Source organism: Polistes dominula, unplaced genomic scaffold (assembly GCF_049000335.1).
Source record: "Polistes dominula isolate Pdom_NZ unplaced genomic scaffold, Pdom_raw_medaka contig_15, whole genome shotgun sequence".
NCBI classification, from domain to species: Eukaryota; Metazoa; Arthropoda; class Insecta; order Hymenoptera; family Vespidae; genus Polistes; species Polistes dominula.
In genome coordinates, this window is record NW_028300915.1 from 2,737,194 (window position 1) to 2,753,327 (window position 16,134).

General features: G+C 27.8%; 1 protein-coding gene across 1 annotated transcript in view; it reads right to left on the minus strand.

Annotated features, from left to right (window-relative positions):
* The window catches only part of LOC107068856 (uncharacterized), a 157,722-nt gene that overhangs the window by 88,826 nt on the left and 52,762 nt on the right, over nt 1–16,134 (minus strand). The window lies entirely within an intron of this gene.

The following is a 16,134-nucleotide window of genomic DNA, read 5'->3' on the forward strand; positions in this document are numbered from 1 at the left end:
TAATTTATGTAGTAACAGTAAACTGAATTATATTTAATATAAGAAAAAACACTTCACATATATTAATATATTTATTTAACAATATTAAATTAAAAAATAATAAAATAAAAATAATAAATTAAAAAATACTAAATAAATAAATAATAATATAATAAAATTTATGAAACACACTTTAAACACAATATACAAAAAATTAAATTATAAAATAAAATAAATAAATAATAATAATAAAAGTTTATTAAATATTTTAAACACAATATAAATTATTATAAAAATTAAAATTACAATTAAAATTGTTTGGTTTGATATTAAAGATATACAAATTATTATTTTACTTTTAATAATATCAAATATCAGAAAAATTGTAATAAATATTTAATAATTAATTATTAATAAAAAATATCATGTGGGCAGATCACACGTGTTAGAAGTGAAACCTTCGAAAAACTAAGTTTCGAGAGAAAGAGACGACTGCAGAATATCAGGAGTAGGATAATTGTTGGGTTTATTTGTTATAATATTATTATTATATTCATGTTATCACATTCAAAAATTATTATACATTTTATTGAAAACACATATAAATAGATAACATATTACACAGCAAGCAAGTTCTCAATTCAAAGAAATGAGACGAGTTGCTTCTGGTAAATAAAAAATGCATGGTAACTAAACACCTCTGTTAGTGTAGAAAACACCTCTATAGTAAAGTTTTTTCCGAAAAGTAGTGAGATTATTTCCGAAAAGTAATGAGGTTTTTTCTGAAAAGTAGTGAGGTTTTTTCTGAAAAGTAGTCAGGATTTTTTCCGATAAGTCCGTAGGGTCTTTCCGATAAGTCCATAGGGTCTTTCCGATAAGTCCGTAGGGTCTTTAGAAAAAAATAGAAATAATAAAGAAAAGTAGAAAAAAAAATGACATTTTTGATAAAAAAAAAACATACCACGCACCTTCTTTGTTTATGTCGACCGTCGATTCGTTTGGACCTTATACTATTGTCGCATACCTACGTGCTTATCTCTGTTTATTCTTTTACCCCTCTATCGCTCCTACCTACAAACATTTCAAGTATCGAAAGAATATGTGTGTTTACGTTTTGTAGTATGCAGTCGCACTCAAACACACACATATACAACCAGAAGCGATAACTACGAAGAATAGCATAAAGAGGAGACCGAGAATAGGAAAAACTGTATAGCTATATCCCGTCTCATTCCCTCGCAGTCTAAATCCTATGTTTGTCTCTTTTTCTCTCATTATTTAGTATAGCAGCCGTTTCATGGCTTCGTTACATAGCTCCGTTTTCGTTTATTTACTTTTCAGATCACTCCCATTCTAAAGAAGTTTTCACTTCAAAAAAAGTAAATTATTTACGAGACATATTATTTGACATTAATTGATATTAATTAATTCATTATTAAAACTTTCGAGACCCTCTCGTCGTGTGATTCTGTCATATCAAAAGTCACATTACAGTAACCAGAAAAAAAAGAAACATGAAAACGAAAAAGGAGAGTAAAAGAGAGAGAAGATGAACACAAAAAATAAACAAAAAATTGAGACAAAGGATCAAGCAACGTGTTTCAGGCACCACGAGGGGTCCTGCTAGCACGTGAGAGATGGACGCGGTCAGATTAAAATTTAATAATCCTGCGGTAACATAATATTACCCACCCGCTGTGTCAACCATTACCACTAAAACCAGTATAACCACTGTTACATCCTGATCGAGTGATGCCATGTAAAAGGGCAAAGGTTTCTAATCGGTTCATTTGAAAGTATTTCACATTGTTATTTGATATTAAATTAACAAATCAATTATTTCAACTAATATTCCTTTTAATTATTTATATATTTATTTATATTTATATTAATTGGTGGTGGTAGATGGTGGTGGTATTTCATTTATAATATATTATATAATATAAAATAATTAAAATTTAATTAAATAATTAAAAAAATATATTAATAAAAATATAATAATTAATAATAAAATTAATTAAAATTAATTATATATTATTATATAAATATATAATAAATAATAATAAAAAATAATAATAATTAATAATATATATATGTTATATTGTATAATACAAATTAGTGTACACGTCCTGACCCTTATCTGAACGACAGTTTGAAATCAGATGGATTAATTTCCGATACGAATCGGTAGTGGAAATGTTTGATGATAAATGCAGGACACGTTGTCCTTGTATAAGAGTACTAGATAGTGTGTATATATATATATATGAAGTAGTAAACAGATAGGTGTGTGTCTTTTTCCACTCGTAGCTGAATAAACTCGATTGAAACGAGAAAGTCAAGACCCGGGGTATACACGTTGATTAGAAAACACATACGAAATCGTAGGACGAATGAGAACGATTCGTGTATTTTTTTCTTTTTTTTTTTTGTTTCTGTTTATTTGAACGTTCGTTCGGTTCGTTTTTTTTTCCTTTTTTGGATTCTCGTTTTTTTTTTCTACTTTTTTTTTCCTTTCGATCGACGTCACCGATAAATCCGCTAATTGCCACCCCCACCCCTTCCCCTAACATAGTAGTAGTAGTAATAGTAGAAGATAGAGGGTATGTATTGTGAAAATATAAATTGCCGAAGACGATTCTAGAACACTTGGGAAGAACATTAAAGTTAAAGATTTATATGTGTTAACCAATAACTCGGTCGTTTGAATTTTATTGCCGAAAGGTACGCTCGTAGAAAATCCTTTAGGAACGATTCATAAACTTATTTCAGATCGGTACAAAATTTTATTTATAAATTTGTGTATGTGTAAGGATTTACCAATAAGTAATATTGAAATTATCAACAACAAAAAATAAAAGAAATAATTGGGGTAACATTTATTGAAATATTTTACTCAATAAAATACTCTATGCATAATTTTATTTTATATATATATATTAGAAATATATTTTACACACACAAAAAATTATTATATAAATTATATAAAATATATATAAAAATTATAAAATTAAATAATTATATAATAAATAATATTAAATATATTTATTAACAATTTTTGAGTATTCTTGTGCTTTCTTTTTATTTTATATAAATTACTACAAATTTTCAATATTACTTATTATATTAATATTATTTATTACTTATTTAATATTACTTATTAATATATATATACATATTATATTTAGTCTATATTTTTCATTTTTTGTCAACATTAAAGAAAATTGTTCGATTAAAATGGTTAGACGTTAATATCCGCATTACGTCGCTGTAAATTAGTAACGGAATTAAGTGCGGTAAAGTTACCTACGATATTCCCTTGGAGATGAGGTTAGAAAATTTCACGCAGATCGTTTCTATCTCGTAAAGATTTCCTAGGAAGCTTACAAGTAACCTTGTGTATCTTTATGAATCATATTTACGATATCAAATTAATAAATACATGTAATATTCATATTATATTTTAGAAAATATTTTTATACACCAGAAGATAAAGAAAAAGAAACATGGCGTCTTGTTGTCCATCGTTCATAATCAAATTTATTGCAATTATATATATATATGAAAAAAAAAGAAAAAAATTTTCTATTATCTCAGTAGTAGTTATGTAAGATGCGAAAGATTAATCGTAGGAAACGTTCTTTGCTTTAGTGCAATTTAGAGAAGAAAACGTAACCTATAAATCGTTAACTTGCCAGACAAAGTTATCGTAGTAATTTTTCGTTAAGTCTATATAGCGGCATCTACCAGATATTTTTCCTTTTCTCTAAGGAATACTATCTTTTACTTCTTCATCTTCATCTTCTTCTTCCTTTTCAACTTCTTCTTTCTCTTTTTCCTCATCCCTCTCACCTCCTACCTCTTTCTTACTCCTACTCATTTCATTTTCTTTCTACAACTGTTCTTGTTTAAACAAAATAAAAAAACAAAAAACAAAAAAAGCAAAAAAACAAATATTTACTTACTACTTTCCGAAATAAAACGAAACGAAATGAAACGAAACGAAACGAGAACACCGGTGATGCGTTAGTTTTAACATCTGTGTAAGATCTTTCAAAATGCTTACAGAAGGTTAAAAAAGAGTCGGTTAAAAGAAAATATCTTTTTAATTTAATTGCCACGTCCTGACGTATGTTAATGTTATAAAGAAAGAAAGAAAAGTAAAAGAAATAAAAAAAATCATCATGAAAAGCTAAAATGAATTGAGGATAACAAACACGAACAAAAAATAAAACAAACGTATTAATCATTCTATATTTAATTAATTAATAATTAAATCTGTGATTACAAAAAAGCAAACAACAAAAATACAACACAATGAGAGAGAGAGAGAGAGAGAGGTTTGTTTTATATTTTATTACCTTTTAGTATATCTCATTCGCCATATTGAATCTCGTTATTCATTTCAAAGTAACAGATAAATAGAAAAACAAAAACAAAATAAAAAAAAGGGATGATTGAGCGAGAGGATATAAAAGAAGAAGAAAAAGTAAAAAAAAGAAAAAAAGGGAAAGTATCAAAGCTATCGAAAATCGATGATCCGAAGGAAGAAGCTGTTAAATTCAAAAGGAATAATTATAGCAGACTCTTTAGAGACGTTGAAAATGGTGAATGAATCTACCTATACAAACGTATAACATAGAGAGAGAGAACACAGAGAGACAAGAAAAAGAGAGAGAGAGAGAGAAAGAGAGAGTGAGAAAGAGAGATAGGCAAGTAAATGTATGTACTGTACGTACATTGAAAAACGAGCATAAAATATCCAAGCTACTGCAAAGGATTTGCAAAAGGGCTGTTTAAAGGGTACCCTTCGTCTCTGTGTATATCATCGTTCGTGGTATTTCCAAACGGTAGTCTCGAAATTAATCGTAGAAAAGCACAGAGGACGGTTTCGTTCAGTTCGATAATGAATATAATCTACTGGGTGAAACATTTCAATAAACGTTCTTTCCCTCCCACCTATGAAATAATTTTAATCCTTCCCAACTTTTTATTCAGCTTTTTTTTTTTTTTATCATAATATTATTTAATAAATTTTAATATAAACGTATCAAATTATTTTTTATTTTTGTTTTTAAACGAACGAATATTATTTTATCTTCATATCTATCATCTTTTCTTGAATATACCTTAATTTCAATCTTTTTTTTTTTCTTTTTTGGCAAGGACAATAAAATAAATATGAGGATGATAATGATGTTAAAAAAATGTTTGTTTCGATTTCATACGAACAACCCTGTATACATATTATGTATGTTAGGCTTTCTGGATGTTCAGTTCGTTCAACGTTTCAAACCTTTTTCATTAACACGAGGGAACACGTTTGTCTTCGGAAAAGGGAAACTAATACCAACTGATAGAGAGAGAGAGAGAGAGAGAGAGAGTAAGAGAGACAGAAAACGGGAAGATATAACGCACAGATGCTGAGGAAGATAGTCTAGAATGTTAAATTAAACACACTTGGTGTGATTCTAATCTTCCTCTATCTGTCTATACAGTTGTTTTTTAAAATATGATATTACAATCCTATAAAAAAAAATCATAATTCCTATTGCAATTAAAAATAACAATTGAAATAAATAATTTTAATAGAAAATGAAAAAAAAACGGTTCATTTGGTCAAGTAGCATGGCTTCATATAGAAAAATTCAGTGTCACAATATGTTTGTCCACAATTAATTCCGAAATTACTCAACCGATTTTAATAAAATTTGATTTATTTTGTGTGATTTTTTTTTACTTAGAATATAGAATAGTTTTTATCATGTTTATTTCAATTTTTTATAGCTAATTTAAGGATTTATTAGTGTAAGGTTATCTAGGTCTGTAGGTACTGTAAATTTTCAATAGATGGCGGTGTATTGCAATTAAATTATTTTAATTTAGATACGACATAACCTTACTTTTTTCTATTTGTGTGTGTGTGTGTGTATTGTTTTAATTTACTAAATAGTTTATAATTATATTAAATTAATATTTTATAACAAAACCACAACACAACGCGTGGCCGGAGCATCCTATATATAAATATATGTATATAATATAATATACTATAATATATTATAATGTAATATATATACTATACTATACTACTATACTATATATATATATATATATAAGTACATATATTTTTCTCTCTCTATTTCTCAGTGTTCTCTTAACTCTTTCTTTAATTAACCATTTTTTTTTTTTAACTCCATTTATCAATCTCACTTTTCCTCTTTCTTTTTCTCATTTATTCATCTCATGTATCTTTGTTTCTCATACGTTGAATTTCTTTTATTTCATTCTATATCATTTTAAGCAATTTCTCGTGGCATCGATAGGTATCTCTCTATTTCTCTGAGCATTCTCGCATAAGTTACGCGTTATTAAACCTCTATGGAGAGAGAGAAAGAGAGAGAGAGAGAGAGAGTCGAGATAGGCTGGCAGAAACAGCAACAGCAGCAGCAGCAGCAACCCTCTCTTAAACGTGGTGGAACGGACGCGAGCGTGCACGTTTCCAGAGGTGAAATATTTTACGATCGGGAACGGGGGGGAACACTACCGAGTTCTCCCTACGTACAGCCACCAAAGATTTATGCGTTGTGTGTTACCTATATCTATATATATATATATATATATATCTATAACTATATATATATATACCTAATACCATGCCTCGGGATGCGGTTTTCGTTTCGTGCGAATCCGAACGACACACGCTAGGAAAAAAAATGACTTCCCGGTTCATTCTCTGAATTTTCTCTTCTACTTTTCGAACTCGTATCTATCTATCGATCTATCGATCTATCTATTGATCGATCGACAAATAAATGTAACTTTTGAAACCCATCTTTTTATTCTAAATTTTTATTTTTTAATCAATCGACAAATTATCTTTAACAAATTCAATTTATTTTATTTCATACTAGATTTTTATTTTTAGAGAGAATAAAAATTATTTTTTCTATCATAAATGCATTTTTCTTCTACTCTCTATTTCTGATTCGAAAGTTTTGAATTTCTTTTTTAATTGCTATTTTTAGAGAAAGTTTATGAATTTTCATTGAAAATGATTTGAAACGTACAAAATGTTCGAAGTAGAAGGAGAGAACAAGATCGAGTGTCATAGCGTTGGGATATAACCGAACCGATGTTAATCAAATCTGTTTTGGTAAAGAGCAAATAGATGGTTTGCAATGTCACCGATGCTCGTACCTGATCGAATAACGCGGATCGAATATTGAAGCTTTTCCCTATGACGACATAGACTAACACTAGTCATCTTTGATATCGTTTCTACAAAGCTACCTTAAACTCAATACATAGATACATTGATATAATGTTACATACAAACTCATAATAGTATAGACGAATATTTTTGTTACTATTGCTAGAAAACTTTAGACTACTTCGTTTCATGTTTAATTAAATTGAAACATTTTTTTACAAATGAAACTTCATTGATAGGTGGATAGGTAACGATAGAAATATTTTATGAAACAAAGTGAAAATAGAATTAAATGAATTCATAATGGCAAATTTATTAAAGGTACTAGTGTTATGTGTGTATGTGTGAATATGAGATATGTCCAATTATAAGTAAAATCATAGAATGTGAGTTCAATGTACCATCTTCTTGAAAATCTTTATTGGACTGACCATTGTCATTCTATAATAATCATTTAACTTTAAAAGTAGGTCTTCTTCAAATTTGACTTTAAATATAGAATGACACGTATGAAGCTTATATTTCATGATTAATGACTAATAAAGCTTATTAAAGCGTAAAATCCATCCACAAGCAGGATGAGAACTAAATTCTCCATGAAATGCATAATTGACCGTACACACGTGAACACCATCTAATTTCCTTTTAGACGATTACTTACACAATTGATATTTTTAACTATAAATATAAAATAATTAAGACGTATATAAAAACAATATAGTTTTGATAGTTCATATATTCGTCTATAAAAAAAAAAAAAAAAAAAACTATGAAAACAAATCAAATGAAAATTTTACTATTAATTTGTAAAAATATAAAAAAATTAATTTAATATTATTTATTATTTTTAATTAATATTATATTAATTTAACATTTAAAATATATTAAATAATATTAAATATTATATACAATAATTATTATATTAAATAATTAACATAAAATATTAAATTAAATTAAAAAATTTATATTAATTATAATTATTATTAAATAAAATAATATTTATTATTAAATATTAATTTAATATTTGCGTGATACTAATATTTAAAATACTTTGAATTAATTAAAAAATAAATAACAATTATTATAACAAAAGTAATCTTTTAATAAATTAAAATACTTTCTTTTTGTTTATTATATAATTATATATATATTATATGGGTGCATAAAAATAATAGAATTAGTAAAAATTCGTAATATTATTATCTTTCGTTTAGTATTAAAGGTTGTCTTGTTTAAGCATCGATAACCTTGGGATTGTGTCAACTACCGTATCCCTAGCATTCTATTTATTATTCCAAGATTGTACGAGCGATAAAGCCGTCCCACTACTTTTACTACTCTCCTTTCACATCTCTCTTACCTTCAAACCTTTTTTTCCCCCTTCTACCTTTTGATCAATAGTACCCTTTGATCGTGGCACGCTCGATCGCAAAAATTATTGCACCCCTTTTTTCGTTCACGAAACGAATTCGCATTTCCTTTCCTTTCCTTCTCTAGTTTATTTCTTTTCTTTTTTATTTCCTTCGTTTATCCGTTCGTTCAACATTTGACCGATTTCAAGTTTACTTAAACTTTTACGAATAATGTACTTCTCTCATTTAAAAGAAAACAACCCTTGCTTACAAATTTCTTTAACAAGTTAGATGAGAGAAACTACTACTTGCACGTAGTTGATGTTAGTTATTCGATGAAATTATTCTATGGAAAATCGTTTTTCTCTTTGTTCATTTGTTTAAATCAACCATTTGTTCTTAATCATTGTTGTTTCCAAAGTACAAGTTCAACTTTTTGTGATAGAAATATTCTTTTTAAGTGGTTTTATAGTATTTTTAAGATACTAAGTTGTGTTATTGTAATATTTTACAAAAATGTTCTAAAAATATAAATAAATTAATTAATTAATAAACACGATTAAGGGACTGAAATATACATGCGTGTAATCAAAAAGATACAAAAAAAAAAATACAAATGCAATTTTATATTTAATTTTGGACTTGTATATTTTATATATTTTATATGTTTAATTGGACTGAATATATTTAATATATTTAATTAAACTACTTAAAAATAATTAGGATCACTTTTACAATCCAGCCACTTTGACTAATGATAACAAAAATTAATAATTATAAGTACTGTAAGTTTTCAATAGATGGCATTGTATTACAATTCAATTATTTCACGTTTATTTTTCAAAGTTTACATATAACATAACCTTACTTTTTCTATTTTTCGTGTATTATTATTTTATATATTCCATTCAAATTGTGGTATTATTTTGTGGGTTGTTATAATTTACTAAATAGTTTAGAATTATATTAAATCAATATTTGATAACAAAAGCACAGCAACGCGTGACCGAAGTATTCCTATTAGGTTGGCAACTAATTCATTGCTGATTTTAAAAAGCCATCTATTAACAAAATTCGCAATCATTTACTTACCAACCCAATAGTATAAATATATATTACAAACTTATCAAATTTCTTTTTAATAAATATCTTGGAAAGAAAATTACTTTGGTAAGATATTAGTATTATTGTATTTTCTGGTGATTTAACAAAGGGTTAAGACAGCATATGATGTTATGGATGTTCGTTGATGTTCGTAACGCGGCTTATCACGGGGTTATTCACTACAATCTGTCCATTCTGGCCTAACGTTCAATATTGACGGATAATCTCAAGACCAGGTTGGATGATATCGTTAGAGTACGAAGACAAGGATTGTGATAATGTCGTCGGTACTATCCCGACAAATGTTTGAACCTTTTGTAAACAAAGAAAGTGAGAGAGAGAGAGAGAGAGAGGGTGGGATGAGAGTAAAATGAGAACGTATGTATGTGTAAGAGAAAGAGAGAGAGAGAGAGAGAGAAGCTTTTGCAAAGTTTCGTATATGAACATAGCCTTAGGTCATTCTCATCTTATGCAAACGTATACACGCACACTTATATACATATAATATACCTATACATATATACGTATAAATTTATGTTTATATATTTTACATCTATCAATGTTTAATAATTTATACAACAGTAATATTATCAAATTTCGTTTTTTGATTAAATTTGTTTCATTGTTTTTGATTTCAAAATGTGATCAAACTTTCACATGTTCATTAAAACGATCAATTATGATTTCTAAAGAAAAAAAAAAAAAAGCACAAAAAAAAATCTTAACGTGAACACAAACATTTATTTCATTTTAATCATACTTTTTCCCCAGTTTTATAATTCGATGAAAAAATACGAGAAATAATGGAAGAAAGAAAGAAAGATAAATGTACTAGAGGATGATTTAAAAAAAAAAATATTAAAAAAAAAGAAAAAACTAGAAAAAATAAGAAACAGGAGCATCCTTCCTTGCCGGATATGGCAGCTACACCAGGATCGTTGCATTTAATCGAGGACGAGGGAATATAATGAATGTTACATGAGTAACGAGCGAAGGTTGGTGCACCTTTTACACTGCACACCCGTCGTCCGCAGCGTGAAAAATTGCAAGAGTCGTTTCGTCTCGACTATATAATGCGTAATTATGTAAAACAAAGGAGGAGAGAGGGAGGGTGGGAGGGGGGTTGGGTCGAGACAGGAAGGGGATAATAGGGGTGAAAGAAAGAAGGAGGAAAGGGGAAAGTAGAAGACACACTTATACAACATGCTCGATGTACGATCAAGGAAATTGAAAAGTCTCTGAAAAAAGTTCTTCCCTCGAGAATCGATCGATCGATCGATCGATTAGATCGTTAGATAGATAGTTAGATCGTTAGATAGTTAGATCATTTATTCGATCGTTTTAACATCGTTGTCGTCGTACCATTTAAGGTGATATCCAATATACATTTAGATGATCTGATCAATTATTATTTTAAAAAATAAAAATAATAATAATAATAATAATAATAATAAGATATATTTTGATCAAATAGATATTATCATAAGATTATGTATGAGTCGTATAAATGCCTATGAAATATGCGTTTATAAACAAAAAATTAATCTATTTTATAAGGGGATTATTTGATATCACGGTATAAGTATCATAAATCTAATCAAAATTTGTAAAGATAAACAGTATAAGGGTTGTTTGCTATTCAATCAAAATTAATATACCTTACTATTATTATAATAATATTTTTAATAATACTATTAATATAATTCTAAATTATTTAGGAAATTATAACAACGCACAAAATAATATTACAATTAGAATGGAGTACATAAAATAATGATACTAGAAAAAACATAAAAAGTAAGGTTTGTTATGTTGTATGTAAATCTGAAAAAAAAATGGAATTAATTGAATTGTAATACAGTGCCATCTATTGAAAATTTGTAGTTCCTAAAGACCTAGATAACCTCTAAATAATAAATTCTTAAATTAGAAATAAAAAATACAAAGTAATAGCGATAAAAACTATCCTATATAGCAAGTTAAAACAAATAATTATTAGGTCGAGTCATAAGTAACTTCCAATGCGTCTATGTAGAATCTATTTTTCGTATTTACCTACTATAAATCACCGAAACAAACGAGTTTTTGATATCACTGTATAGATGAGAATTCAGTTAGTCTTCTGTCAACTTTTTTATGTAATCAATGTTACACTTAACAGTTTTTCTTAACTTTTGAAATGGATAGTAAAAAGTGCATATTCGACATATAATGCTTTAGGAATTTAAACAAGGCAATAGCACTAAAGTGGCAACTGAAAAAATATGCAGCGTATACGGTGCAGGATTAATAACTAATAGAGCAGTCAAAACTTGGTTTGTAAAATTCCGTTCTGGAGATACGACCTTAATAGACGAACCGTGTGCAGGACATCTTTCCAACTTTGACGAACCTTTTAAAGATAATATTGGAGCAAAATTCAATAAATACGTCCAACAAATATAAAGAGTGCAAAAAAAAACACCATGAAAAGTGTCGTGCACTTATTAGTGGCAGAAACGCTATTCTTTGTCTCATAAAAACGGAAGTTTTTTATGATTCTACCTAATATATATAATTAGTAGTATAATATATTATATTAGTTGTAGTATATATTATAGTAGTATAGTAGTATGGTATATTATATTATATAGTATAATACTATTGTATAAAAATTGAAGTATTATATTATATAAAGTATTATTATTATATATATATAAACTTGTGTTATAAAAATTAGGATAAAATATATATATAACAATAAACTCCTAACGAATATTTCAGGTATCGTGGTCAACGTTCGAAGAAGCGTTTAACTAAAATATACAAAGTTTCGTGAAATTCCTTTTCATATCGTTCACATCACAGTACAGTTTCAAACACGAAATGAGTAGTTGCGTTGAACCATCGAGTAAGATTATATCCGTTAGGATCCTCTTCTCTTCTATCCTCGCATATTTCTCTTTCTCTCTCTCTCTCTCTCACACACACACACACACACATACACTATCTATCCCTATTTCACTCCATTTCTATTTCTATCTTCGTCTCTCTGTCTCTCTACTAATTACTTCGTCTAAATTTCGAATTTAACTGAAATTTCTCTCCTGGAAACCCACTGGAAAGTCCTGTAATAGTAATATAGCTTGAAATTTGTAAAGAAGAAAATGTTGTGTCACGTAAAATTGATACATCACGAATATTGTTTAACTAATGGAAAATTCTCGTAAAACGTTTAATCCAATATCTCGCGATAATTAAATCTTTTTTTTTGTCCCTGTTATAATATCTCGGCATATATTTTATGTCAAATAATTATTTCTTTTATTACGATAAAAAAAAAAAAAAAAAAAAAAAAGAAGCAAAGAAAAAAAAGATTATTAAATTTATTACGGACCTACCGTGTAGATTTATATCAAATTTTTATCGATAATTAATAATTAATAATTAATATTCTATAAAAAAAACCTTGAAACGATATAATATGTTATAAATAATATTAATACGAATTATTGAGGAATATTTTAATGAACAAATAATATGATAATATTTATTATGAATTATTTAAAAATTGAATTACGAGAACAGATGTTGACATTACTCATTTGACCTCAACTCAACCGTGCACATAGTTGCATACACGTATTCGTTTCGGTTCTTTTACACACACACACACAAAATTTATATATGTATATACTTCACGTTATTAATACTTTTATCCGACGTCATAGATACTAAAGGCGGTACTTCGTCCCACGCATTCGACCGCAATTTTTCATTTCACATCGGCTAATCCTGAATCAACGCTCATAATATCCTACCTCGCTGCCTTATCCCGTAATCCGATTGGACACGCGCGTCTACTACTCCTCGGAATCGTCCTGACGTTCTACGGGAGCGATTGGTTGGCTCCTTCGTAAGTAAAAAAATAAAAAAAATAAAAGAAAGTAGAGAAATAACCAAATTTTTCTTGGCTAATTTGTAGAAGTTGTACGAAAATGTCACCAAAAATTTTGCGAATGATTGCAAAAACTACAATGAAAATTCAATTATTATAATATTATCAATAATTTTTATTAAATTTTGAAGATAATAATATATAGATAAATATTTATTTTAATTTATATTACGTTAATTGATAATAAATGAATTTGATTTTATTTAATAACTTTGATACGAACATTAAAGAAATTTTGTTTTAATTTATATAATACTATATACTTGAATTTATATATTTATATACTATTTTATTATATACTATACTACTAAATTAGTAGTAGAACTATAGTATAGTAGTATAGTAAGCTAAAGTATAAGTTATACTATACTACTAAATTAGTATATACTATTTATATACTATATTAATTTATATATAACTACAACTATGCAACATTATGTTTTCAACACTTTTAGGTAGATTTTAAAACAAATTTAAATCTTAAACATTTTAAACAATTAAAATCTTCCCTACAATCTTATTCTTCACATTTATATTTCCCTTTTGCATCCCCCTATTTAATTTCTACCAACCCCTATCAAAAATTGTATCCCTGTATCCCCTTTTTTTACTTCTTCTTCCTATTTCTTATTTAATATCTTCATTATGTTCATCCAACCGAGTATTTTTTAATTTTGCTACAATATATATTTGTACAAAAAAAAAGAAGAAAATTATAAAGAAGCAAAAAGGAGTAGTGAAAAAAAAAAAGAGAAAAAAATAAAATAAATTAAAAATCGCATAGAACGAACGACGCGTGGCAAAGCTGTTAGGGATGGAAGAAAGCTCAACAAATTGAAACGTCCTTGGAAATAGGTGCGAGAAAGGAAAAAAGTGAAGGACGGAAAGAAGATGGAACAGCAACAGGAAGAGTAGGAGGAGGAGGAGGAGGAGGATGATGGTGGAAGGGGAAAGGAAAAGGAAAAGGAAGGAAGGAAGGAAGGAAGAAAAGCAGGAAAAGCTTGGCGTGGAAAAGCGACGAGCTTCCGATAAAACTCTTTCGCTTATATACAAGGACAGGGTTTTTCGTTTAGAGGAAAATGGAACATTCGAACTCTCCATCTCGACGGGACGAGATCGACCGTAAAAGTTCAAGCTCGCGTGTCGGAGGAAAACTACAAGAGAGAGAGAGAGAGAGAGAGAGAGAGAGAGAAAGAGAAGAAAAAAAACTAAATAAAAACGAAAGATATACATAGAAAAATAAATAAAGAAAATAAGAGTGTTTGAGAAAGAATCTTTTTAAAAACGAGCATCCAAGCACGTGGAACGAACTATCGCATCTTTCCAAATTCTCAAGTGTCAGGTTACATGAAATTGTAAGATTACAAATCTCACTGACTTTTTATTTATACGGTGTGAATATTTTTTTTACTATGTATAATAAAATATCTGCGATTTATTTTTTTTTTTTTTTTTTTTTTTTTTTACGAAAGAAGATAAATTTCTTTTATATTAAATAATATTTAAACAGAATATTTTTTTATATTAAATAAATTTTATTTATAATATTTCTATGTAACAAATTTTTTTTTTTAATTTAATTATATACAATTTTGTAAAATTATTTATAAAATTTTTATATATTAAATTTGTATGTAATTATTATTTATATTATTTATAATATTATAAAGAAATTTCTTTCTCGTAAACCTGAATATTTGTTTAATATTATAATATAATATATTATGTATTATACAAATTATTTATGGTATATAAATAATATTTGGAAAATTTCTATAATAATTATTGAACCGAGATAAATATCATACATATATGTACGTTATGATACATTATTATATGTTATTTATTTCTTTGACATATTTCATTCGACGTTTATTATGTTTGTCAATTTAATCTCGATGAATAGGACACACGCAATACCAAAATATGATCTCGTAAAATATAACCACACACACGTTTTAACTTCGACTTTAATTTTCATGATGGATTTAGCCCGGTGAACTAACCACCAATGAATCGAAACAAAATAAAAATTAAAAAAAAAGAATAGTATAGGTAGTAGGAGAAATCTGTCAAATGTATTCCCGGCTGACCAAAAACAGTTTCGTCTACTGTTCTACACATATCAACTGATGAAACCATGAATATTTTTCATGGAAATTATGACTGTGTCTGACGATATTTTTTTACAATAGTTTTGTTTCTAGTACTTGAACATTCAAACGATAATACGTACCTACATAAACACATATAAACAAACACATATATGTATGTATAGATATTTGTGTACATACTCTATATACTTATAAAGATACGATATAGAAACGTACATGGTCTTCCAAAAGTTTGTAGTACACGGTGAGTGCACTTTTTCGTCGCGACGACCCTTCGCTTCCGAGACTAATGGTTTGCATTAACCTCCCGACCCCTCCCTTCTCCCTTTCCCCTCCTTTCACCTCCCCCTAAGTTGAGGTCGACTCGCGGAGGACCTCCGGCCAAGATAGGGAAGGTCGACAGAGAAATACTTGGCTTCGACCTCTCGAAATTCG